Source organism: Rousettus aegyptiacus, unplaced genomic scaffold, assembly GCF_014176215.1.
Source record: "Rousettus aegyptiacus isolate mRouAeg1 unplaced genomic scaffold, mRouAeg1.p scaffold_m13_p_11, whole genome shotgun sequence".
In the NCBI taxonomy this organism is placed as follows: Eukaryota; Metazoa; Chordata; class Mammalia; order Chiroptera; family Pteropodidae; genus Rousettus; species Rousettus aegyptiacus.
The window spans coordinates 89,449,801-89,457,822 of record NW_023416286.1 but is presented as its reverse complement, the minus strand read 5'-3'; the positions used below and the strand labels follow the sequence as shown (position 1 = coordinate 89,457,822).

The 8,022-nt window shown below is 50.0% G+C and overlaps 1 non-coding gene across 1 annotated transcript; it reads right to left on the bottom strand.

Moving 5' to 3' along the window:
- Positions 1–375: 375 nt before the first annotated feature.
- On the bottom strand, positions 376–494 carry LOC118609517. The gene has a single exon (XR_004953465.1). It is a non-coding gene; the product is annotated as a 5S ribosomal RNA (ribosomal RNA).
- Between the last annotated feature and the right edge of the window lie 7,528 nt (positions 495–8,022).

Sequence of the window (8,022 nt, the reverse complement as noted above, 5' to 3'; positions counted from 1 at the left end):
TCTCGGCCTAACTTAATTCACTTAACACAATACTCTCTAGGTCCATCTGTGTTGTCACAAGTGGCAAGACTTTATTCTTTTTTATGGCTGAGTAGTATTCCATTGCATATACATGCCACATCTTCTTTGTCCAGTCATCTATCGATGGATACCTACATTGCCTCCATATCTTGGCTATTATAAGTGATGCTGTAATAAACATAAAGGTGAATATCTTTTTGAATTACTTTTGTTGTTGTTGTTGTTTCCTTCAGATAAATACCCAGAAGTGAAATTGCTGGGTGGAAATTTTTATTTATTTTTATTTATTTTCATTTTTTTGGGGGCAAGGCAACCTTGGTTGATCTCACAGATTGCAAGGACCTTGTCAGCTTATACCTACAGCACCTGGTCTTCCTAGGTGGCCTCCCATCCAAGTACTAACCAGGCCCGACCCTGCTTAGCTTCCGAGATCGGACAGGATCGGGCTTATTCAGGGTGGCATGGCTGTAGACGCTGGGTGGAAAATTTTAATGTCTTGAGGAAGCTCCATAGTATTTTCTATAGTGGCCGTGCCAATCTACAGTGCATCAGGGTTCCCTTTCCTCTGTGTCTTTGCTAGCACTTGTTATCGGTTGGTTTTTCTGATGATAGTCTCCTGGTTAATTTTAGTAAGTGTGAGTTGAGAGAGGTGGCCAGGGCAGACCCGGTGTCCAAGAGTCAGCTCAACATGGCGTCTCAAGGCCAGTCAGGAGAGGGCAAGAGGGTGCTGTGCCTTGGACAGCGCTACGAGGAAGCTGTCACGTCACAACCGAAATGCCCGATTTCAGACCGGAACGGCACCCTACCTGCTCTCCCTGCTCCGGGTTCTTTCCATACATTCGTCGCCTCTTCCCTGAGAGCCCCCAACCCACTCCAGTTTCCTAAGGCAGGGCTGGCTGCCTCCCACCTGCCCGCTCACCTCCGGGCTGGCCAAGGCAGCTTCAGCCTCGGGGCTTCGTCGAGTCTCTCTTTCTTCATCATGGTCTTTACGGGATCACTCCTTCTCAGCCTCCAGCTCCTCTGATGCCAAACCCAACTCAGAGGTGATTCTAGTTCATTCGTAGACAAGCTCATATGACGTGTCATTCATCAAAATCACATTCATATATTGAATTCTGTCTCTAGGACAAAGGGGCATAGTCCTAGCACACATCTTGGAAAGTTTGTTCCTTAGCATACACCCTTTTAAGATGTCCCGGCTGGCCCTGCGTGTGCCTTGCTCCGCTCTGTGGGTATACTCCACGGCCAAGAACAGTCCTCTGCTGATAACAATAGTGACACTATTTCTGATCGTGGCCACAGGTGTTGAGCACTTGATTTTTGCCACACGTTGTGCTAGGCAGTTCACATACTTAATTTAATTCTCTCAACAGCTCTGCAAAGTAAGTATTAGTATGACACTTTTCAAAGAAACTGAGGCCTAGAGAAATTAAATAATGTCTGCAAGGGCTCCCAGATGGTTAAGGGCAAGGAAAAATTTAAATCCAATTCGAATGGATTGGGTTTAAATCTATTTAAAACCGTGGGCACTTTCTACTGTATGGAGTGCCACCCCAATTTCACCGCCGTCTCCTCCAGAGGGGCTATCTGTTCTTTTGCTTTCTCTGCCCTCTCTGAGGCCCCTCCAACATTTGAAACGCGCAGGACTCCAGCTTTTCCATCACCAACTCTGACCCCTCTCCTGGGCTCCGGTCTCTGTCTTTTAGTTGGGCGTTTTGTTTCGACGCCCAGATATAGTTTCCCAGACGGCTGGCAGGAAGCGAAATCCATACCATCGCTTCCCCGAATGGTTCTTTTCCCCCCAATTGCTCTCTCTGTCAGTAGCACACTGTTTTCAGGGTTTTTTTTGTTTTGTTTTGTTTTGTTTGTTTTGTTTTGTTTTTAATAAAGGTCGTGTCACGCTCCCCATATCACGTGCTCCCCTTTCTGACTTCCTGGCCTGTGGTGTCCACCCTCGGTCATTCCTCTTCCCCTCGAGCCCGGGTGATTGAAACGGCTCCTGTGAGAACGCGCGGCGCCTTTGTGCGCATTAGAAAAAGGCTCCCTGTGCGCTGGGTGAGCGCAGCCCCAGGCCAGGGCGCAAGACCCGGCATGCGGGGCCCAGGCCGGAATTCGGGTCCTCGGGCAGGAGAACGCGTTCAGGGAGCGGGCTGCGCGGCTCTGCCTGGCGAGCCCAGAAGTGAGCCCTCTCCTTGGCTCACGTTCCCTCCCGCTTCGAAACGTTCTCATAAAGGGTAGTTTCAGAATATTCAGCAACTGGTGCGGCATGGGCACTGACCGATCAGAATGGACACCGGCCTCAGCCGCGTCTACAGGCTTCCCAACCCTTTAATTGCTGAGTTGTGGGAAGCTGAGGAGACAGTTGCAAAGGGTCTAGGGCGGCCCTTGGGAGTTCACAGCAGTCGAATTTTTATCAATCAGTATGGCTGTATTTTAGTGTTTTAATAAGTGGCGCAGCCTTCCCGGGGTGTGTGTGTGTGTGTGTGTGTGTGTGTGTGTGGTGGGGGCTGAATATTAATTCTGCTAATCCCACTCTGAGGAACTATCCGCAGGTCTCGGTCCAATTCTATTTGTCCACAGTGTTTGGATATCTCCCACTTAGCAATCACCAGTTTCTCACGGCAAGGAGGACCTCAATGTCAGTGACGGTTTTAGCATTGGTGAAGTGATCAGCAGAGCCAGTTCAGGCCATTTGCAGACATACCTCAAGGGGGCGCTCAAGACGCCCGCCTCTTCCCAAACCTCCCGGTAACTACTGGACCCACTCCCCCCACCCCCCACCAAGAGGAAACGCAGCCGCGGCGGAGGTCAAGACCTAAAGGGATCCACAGAGACTTGCAGACGGGCTACAGGGGAGGGGAGATACACAGATGTTAAGCTTGGCAGATGTTTAAGACAGATGTTAAACCTGGTCATCACTCTAGCTTTCTGTCAAATATTAAGTTTTCCTGTTTTTCTTATTATTTCCCATTCCAACAGGTAGTCTGGCTCTCGGTAGTTCCTTGATAATGAGGGTTTTTTTTTTGTTTTTTTTTTTTTTTTGTTTTTGTTTTTGTTTTTGTTTTTTTACGGGGCTGAAACCAGAAGCTGCTTGAAGAGCAGGGGGGGAGGTTAGCAATGGGGGTGTGGTTGAAGTTTTGCCCCTGTTAGAAAGGAAACAAGTGGCCATGCGCTGGGGAGGAGGCAAGGCCTCGGAAGAGGTGGCATGTTTAGGGAGTCTGGTCTTCCAGCTCTCCCGGCGTCACCTGAAGGGACCATATGGTGTCCTGGTATACCTGGTGTCACACACTGACGGGAAGAATCACTGCAGAAGTCCCTGGCACCTTTGCTCCCTCTGGGGAATGGGTCCCCCATACCGACTCCAATCAATTTCTGACCAGTTCAGCAGGATGGTGTCTTAGAGTTAGACCGAATGAAGAAAATTAAGTGATGAATATTCCTTTCACACCTGTATTTATAAACGGCATTTTATACCTGCCCCGCAGTTTTCTTCGGGCCTCTCTTGCATCTCTGTCTCTGCCTCCATCTCTCAACTCATCTCCTTCGTCTTACTGCTTCTTGCCCCTCCCACGTGCCTGGCGTGATAGCGTGGGACTGGGCCGTCCTCCTCAGAGGGCACCCTCTCTTGAAGTGAGCAGAAACCAGCAGTGGCTCAAAGCAGAGGAGCCTGGGCCAGCTCTGCCAGTATGGGAAGGGGCTCACCTTCCCTCAGGTCTCTGTCTATGTCTTTACTCCCTGTCTTAGAGCTAAAACCTAGGGGACCAAATCAGTCTGGGCCTGGGCCAGGGGCCGAGAAAGCCAGTCAGCCTTTCTCCGCCCAGGCCCTGGGCCTGAGGCCCCAAAATAGTCTCTGACAGCGAGTCAACTCCTCAAATCCCTTTTCCTTTTCTTCCTTAATAATATATCCTGAAGCCTTGGCTGGCACACGGTCATCTAGAATTCAAGCTACATTTCTCAGCCTTCCCTATAGCTAGGTAGGACCAGGAGACTAATTTCTGGCAATGGGATGGAAGCAGAAATGTACTGTGTGATTTTTGGGAAATGGCTTGGTTTGCTGTGACCTTATTTGTCCTCTTTCTGTCTAGAATAGCAGTTGGCAATTTTTTTTCTGTAAGGAACCAGATAGTAAGTGTTTCCCTTGGTGGGCCATTTGATCTCTGTCTCAACGACCTAATTCTGCTGTTGAACTTAGACAGCTGCTACAGACTATACATAAACGAATGGGCATGGCTGTGTTCCAATAAGACCTTACTTAGCCAAACAGGTGGAGGGCTGGCTTTGGCTTGAGGGTGGTAGTTTACCCGTCCCTGGTCTAGGATGCGGAGGTGGTGTGTGGAGTGAGAGCGGCCATATTGGACCATGAGGTGGAAGTCATGCGCTGAGGATGGCAGGGACATAAGCTAGAAGGAACCTGAGTCCCCGGTGCTCACAGAGCCACCGCGTGAGCCCTGTGGATTTCATTTCTGTGAGAGAAATTAATTCCTATCCTGCTGAAGTTCCCGTCAGTTGCACATGAGCCTCATCCCGACTAACACACCATTCATGTGTGGTTAAGCCCAACTCTCCAGATGGGAGATTATTGAAGGCTATGGGCTCAAAGCTCTGGGAAGGAAGAGTGTGTTTTTCAGGAGTGTATTCTGTCTTCTGTATATCTCTGGAATTTTCCACCCATCTCAGTTAAGCGGGGCCACAAATGAAACTCGGCGATGGAGAGTTCTGTGCCCCACGAGGTGGTGAGGGGCATGCAGAGAAAGTCCATGTAACTGACAGGCCCTGGGGGTGGGCAGCATGGAACGTTCCTGCGGCCTCTGCCGAACTCCACACACTGGAACCCAGCTCTGACGCCTGCTAATGAGATTTACGAGGTGCAAATGCAAATTGCACAGAATTTTAGCACTTTCTATTTTTTTTTTAATTTTGGCTGTCAGTCAGAAGTTGTCCGTGATTTAGTGTCTTGTGTCTGAGGGGAATGACTCTGCTGAATTCCTTGGGGAAATTTGAAGTCCCATTGATGGGGTATGGGAGTCTGACACAAACTGAAAGAATCACAGGGTATAAGAGAAAAAAAAAACAGCGGAAAAACCCTGCAAGTTGGCTCCGACTCCAAGAAAAGTGTCCTTCCCCACGGCAGCCGAAATGTCGTCTTCTTGCGAGGAGCCTTGCCCTCCCTTCTTCAGCTCTAAGCAATGCCACGGTTGCTTCTGCGTGCACCCTTCTGATTTGCATGGAGTTGTTAGTCTCGGAGAAGAGAAGGCAGAGTGGTATGTGTTCATGCTTTGTCTTTGTATGCAATTAAAGGTGTGTGGGCGTGGTGTTTAACGAGGCAGCTGTGGGCAAATCGTTGCCTAGGGTAGAAGAATGGGCCACTTTCAAACAAGAGACACAAATTTTGATTCGACTTAAAGAAGAAAACCCTAGTCTTCAGAGTGATGAGCTGCTGCTCCCTGGGGAAGCCGAAGTGAGGCTCCCTGATCCGAGATGCCACAGGGTGGGGTGAGGAGCGCAGACTTCAGAATCGCGTGGATGCAGGGGCACACCCCGGCACAGGCTCCCACTTGCTCCTTGGCCTCGGGCATGTTGCTCCACCTCTCCGCACCTTAGTTCCCTAGCTCGCAGGGTGATCTCGAGATCACTGAGCACTCAAGCGTCTTGCAGCTTATTTTCACCTCATGGTCTGAGATGGCTGCTCTCACGCCAGCCATTACACAGGCGTTCCGGACCACGGGTGCAAAAACTACCACCCCTAGGCCAAATCCTGTCCTCGATCTGTTTTTGTTGGCAGATGTTAATACTGCCAGCTTGCCAGAGATGCTGCGAGGAATGGATGTGATAATGTTTATAAAAGGCTATCAGAGTCTTACCGAAAACAAACGCTCAGAAAAAAATGACCCCCCTCGCTATGTGCAGTTCAGACATTCGGCCTGTGTGAGACGGCTTAATTACTGCCTGGAGTCTGTGCCAGGTGGACTGCGCCGAGGACCAGGACGACTTCCGTTGCGAAGACCTTTTTACCTTCGCGTCTTCATCTTCTGGGTCTCAGGTCAAAGCTTTCTCACCACATGCTCTCAGGACGCTGTGGGCCTTGCTTCGTCTCACTGGCCTCAGCAGCTGCTGTTCATGGTTTATGGGAACATTTGGTTGATGCCGGTCTTCCTTACCAGGCCGTATGTCTCTAGAGTGCAAAGCTATGTTTGTTTTTTTTTCTCATCATCATATTCTCAGCAGCCAGCAGAGCACCCGGTGCATAGTAGATGATCAATCAATTTTTGTAGGACGAATTAATAAACGAAGGGCTTTGTCCCTTCGTTGTATTTACATGTATGTCGGCCCTTTCTGTGCTCTTAGATACATTTGCATAACTGTTGTCCTTACATGAGTGGTTCTGTCCTTCACCCTCAGCTTTAAATGCCCATGGGGGCTGGTGGGCTTGTACCACAACGAGCTCCAACACATCCGGGTGTGGAGGCAGGATGCCGATGCCCTGGGAAGAGGGTGTTTGTTGGGTCAAAGGCTGGGGAGCTGTCAGATGGCAGGAGAATTTTGCATCGGATGAGCCGATGAGCCGCTGCAGAACTGTTTGCTTTCAAAGGCCTGGGCTAATCAGAATTTCAAAGGATGCTTTTAAATGCAATGGGATTCTACCTGAAAGAGCGATGGGTGAGGTGCTGGAGCTGTTTATCCTTCTAGTTGCTATTCTGGGCTTGTAGCAAAGACAGCGGAGGCCTCGAGACTTTATGTCCTTTCCTGCGCACAATGAAAACCTGATGGACGGCAGGTTGGCGGTGAAGGCGGGACCACAGAGAAATCCTCCACCCGGCTCCTTGCTTCGGTTATTCTAACAAGAACGGAGGAGCCCAGAGAGTGGACCGAACAGTGTCGTTCTTCATCTCCTGGTCCAGTTTCTTCTTCCCTTTTCCAAACCAGCCTCGGTGGATCTTTGTGAGCTGGACAGATCCCCAAATGCAGACAGAATTCCATGTAGAAGGTGTTGAAAATCCGCTTTGGAGTTGACAATCACCGGTATGAACAGTTTTCATTGTTGTCATTGTTGTTTTTTTAACTGTTGCTTTCGGCCATAGTAGCTCTTGGAGAAAATGGTGTAGAAGAAAAATATACAGCCACCGAAACAAAAATCCCCTTCTGGAACCTGCGGTGGCGGCGGGAGACGGGGCAGCCGGGAGGGCAAGCCCACGTGGCGCTCACGCGGGGCTGTGCTCGCTTTTCTCTGACCGGCTGGCGCGCCAGTCAGAGGCAAGTTCCTTTCTTTCTGGAGATACTTGGGATTGAAAGGGTCTGCAAAGGGGTTGATAGAAGCTTTCTGGGACCGAGCGCACGAAGGCCGTGCCAACCATCATTTAAAGAATCTGAACAGAATTAGAACAGGTCCTGTGTTTTCAAGAGTGGTGTTTTTGACACCCCGCAGGTTTGACATACGCCCAAGACATGGGCTTTGCACGTAACGTGGTCATTTCCATACTCAGTTGCTTTATAAGCAGGTTTCAGGTGCTCCTTGGAGAGGCAGTGGAACGAGAGTATTCATCAGCCCATCAACAGCAGAAACATCCAGCAACAGCTGGGAGGTGGCCGGTGCACACCCCTAACTGGGGACCTGTCCTGCCGAGCCTCCGGGTCCAGCATTCAGGGAATTAATTCATTGCATGAGGCCTCCTTCACTCCTCGGCCTTCCTGGAGCCTGCATCCTTGATTTTGGTTTTTGGAACCTAATTTCGTGGAGACAGCTACTGAAATTTAATGGCAAGCGTGTGAAAAGAGCGATGCTCTGGGCCTGTGCGATGACGATCTTAACGAGCCGGGCCTGGCTTCATCCCTGAGAAACCACAGCACACACGCCTGAATTCAGGGCACAGACAGCCAATGCCGCGATGGCAAGCCGTCCGGGGCTCTCGCCGTGCCTTTCCTTGAGAGCAATTGCATTATCTAACGAATAATCAATGTTTAGCTGATGCCCGGGAGTCCAAACACTAATTCTGAACGAAATTA